This window comes from Pinus tabuliformis, chromosome 2_2 (assembly GCF_031772625.1).
Source record: "Pinus tabuliformis cultivar Carrire ecotype Pingquan chromosome 2_2, CPIR1, whole genome shotgun sequence".
NCBI lineage: Eukaryota > Viridiplantae > Streptophyta > Pinopsida > Pinales > Pinaceae > Pinus > Pinus tabuliformis.
This window is the reverse complement of record NC_142300.1, coordinates 801,243,747-801,246,246: the sequence shown is the minus strand read 5'-3', so window position 1 is coordinate 801,246,246 and position 2,500 is coordinate 801,243,747. Positions and strand designations below refer to the sequence as shown.

The following is a 2,500-nucleotide window of genomic DNA, read 5'->3' as shown; positions in this document are numbered from 1 at the left end:
GAGGCAATGAAAAACCCATCCCTTGGTCTGAGCTCCATCGAGATTGCAATTTTCCCCACCGACAGGCATGAGGGTGGCAATCTTATATCGTGCCTTTGCCGTCAAGGGAATTCCTCATCCTCTCGTGACCCACTCCCCTTCTGAGGGAAAAAGAAGTAGCGGGTTGTGTCTTTGTTCCTCCCTTTGGATTGTGGGTTTTTTGTGGGACTTGCGTCATTTCTTTGTTTCGTGGTGTGTGCTTTGCGAACGTCCCTCTCTCTAGTGGCCTTGCACCATCGATGTATTTGTGGCCCGCGGCTTTCTCCAGCATTGAGTGTCGGCCCGTGACAACTCCTCTTTTGAGTTTGATTATTTGACCCCCGTTGACTCTCTCGCTGGAAAGGTTGTTGGGTGTTTTTTACACGGAGGGGTGCAAGAGCGGGGTGGGTTTGTGTTATTGGCAGCAGTCTATTTGTCGTTTGAAGCCTTGTGCCACTGGGTTGGGGGGCTGTGTGCCTCTCAGTGATGTGCTCTAGGCACTGGTCTCATCGTGGCCCTTATCTTTTCTATTGGTCAATTTTAGATTGTGATTTATTTTCTTGGTTGTTTGCTATGTTGTAAAGCTGGAAAGGGTGTTGTGATGAATGCATGGGGAGGGTTTGAAGAGGTGGGACGCTTTTTTGATTGGGTGCCTTGTTTGATTTCTTTTTGGTTAGCGGACATCTACTCAGCGTGCTGTTGAGATTCTCTCTTTTCTTGGGATCTTTGTTTCTTTGGTGTTGTTTTCTTCCCTTCTTCCTTTTGCCCCTAGATTTGTGGAGGAGAGGTGGGATTGTTGTGGATTGGTGTTCGGGAAGGACGAAAAGTAGTATGAGTTCCTAGGGTGGCCACCCTAGCACTTCTCGATCACTGTCCCCTGCAGTTCCCCCCTTTTTCGAAGCTGCGGGGTTTGGGAAGCTTTTTCTCTGTTTGAGCCTCCCCTTGTGAGCCGGTAGCCATGTTTGATATCTCTTACTTTCCTGTTGTTTTCTTCCCTTCTTTCTTTTTGCCCCTTAGCTTTATGGAGAAAAGGTGGGATTGTTGTGGATTGGTGTTCAGGAAAGACGAAAAGCAGTGCGAGTTTCGAGGGTGGCCACCCTAGTCCTTCTCGATTTCTGTCCCCTGCAGTTCCCCCCCTTTTTGTGAAGGCACGGGGGTGTGGAAGCTTGTTCTCTGTTTGAGCCTCCCCCTGTGAGCCGGTGGATGCGTTTGATATCTCTCTTTCTTTCATGTTGTTTTCTTCCCTTCTTCCTTTCGGCCCCTAGCTTTATGGAGAAAATGTGGGATTGTTGTGGATTGGTGTTCGGGAAGGATGAAAAGCAATGCGAGTTCCCAGGGTGGCCACCCTAGTCCTTCTCGATCACCGTCCCCTACAGTTCTCCCCTTTTTGCAAAGGCACGGGGTTGGGGAAGCCTCTTCTCTGTTTGAAGCCACCCCTTGTGAGCTGGTAGCCATGGTTGATATATCCCTTTCTCTCTTGTTGTTTTCTTCCCTTCTTCCTCGTGGCCCCTAGCGTTATGGAGAAAAGGTGGGATTGTTGTGGATTGGTGTTCTGGAAGGATGAAACGTAGTGCGAGCTCCCTGGGTGGCCACCCTAGTCCTTCTTGATCATCATCCCCTTCAATTCCCCCCTTTTGCCAAAGGCACGGGGCTTTGGGAGGCTTGTGCCTTGTTTGTGCTTTGTTTTCTACCCTTTTCTTCCTTTCGGTCCCTAGATCTACGAAGAAAAGGGTGAATTGTTGTGGGTTGGATTCAGGGAAGGGATAAAAGCAGTGCGAGCTCCCGAGGTGGCCACCCTAGTCATTCTCGATCGTTGTTCCACGCATTTCCCCCCTTTTTGCGAGGGCGTGGGGCTGGGGGAGATTGTCCTCTGTTCGAGCCCTCCCCCTGTGAGGGGGTTAGACACCTTTGTTTCTCTTTCTCTCATGTGTTTTTCCTCCTTTTGCCCCTTGGCCTTACATTTTTTGTTACGATGAAGAACGTAGCGAGATGCGATACTTAGTGTGAATTGCAGAATCCCGTGAATCATCGAGTTTTTGAACACAATTTGTGCCCGAGGCCTCGGTCGAGGGCACGTCTGTCTGGGCATCGAATCCCATTCAAACACGCTCCCTGCAATATGCTAGGGAGCAGCAAAGTTGGTCATCCGTGCCCCATGCGGTGTGTTCGGCTGAAATACCTCAAGCGATGTTTCGTGGCGTGCGTCGGTGAGCGGTGATCTTGTCCCCTCGGATGGGCAGTCAACGTTAGCCGATCCGGGCTTTGTATGGCATCGCTCGAACTTGCTTTGCTCTATCTTGTCCTCCAATGGGGTAGGTCAAATTTAGCTCCAACTTTGCGACCCTAGCTTAGGCGAGAACACCCGCTGAGTTTAAGCATATAATTAAGTGGAGGAAAAGAAACTTACAAGGATTACCCTAGTAGCGGCGAGCGAACCGGGAAGAGCCCAGCATGAAAATCGGGCGGCGGCGCTGCCTGAATT

At 50.3% G+C, this 2,500-nt stretch overlaps 2 non-coding genes across 2 annotated transcripts in view; both read left to right on the top strand.

Annotated features, from left to right (window-relative positions):
* The first annotated feature begins 1,962 nt into the window (after nucleotides 1-1,962).
* LOC149195210 (5.8S ribosomal RNA) lies at nucleotides 1,963-2,109 on the top strand. The gene has a single exon (XR_016255344.1). It is a non-coding gene; the product is annotated as a 5.8S ribosomal RNA (ribosomal RNA).
* Nucleotides 2,110-2,356: 247 nt separating this feature from the next.
* Nucleotides 2,357-2,500, top strand: part of LOC149195209 (25S ribosomal RNA) — a 3,410-nt gene continuing 3,266 nt past the window's right edge. The window contains exon 1 of the ribosomal RNA XR_016255512.1: nucleotides 2,357-2,500. This exon is cut by the window's right edge and continues 3,266 nt beyond it. This is a non-coding gene — a ribosomal RNA (25S ribosomal RNA).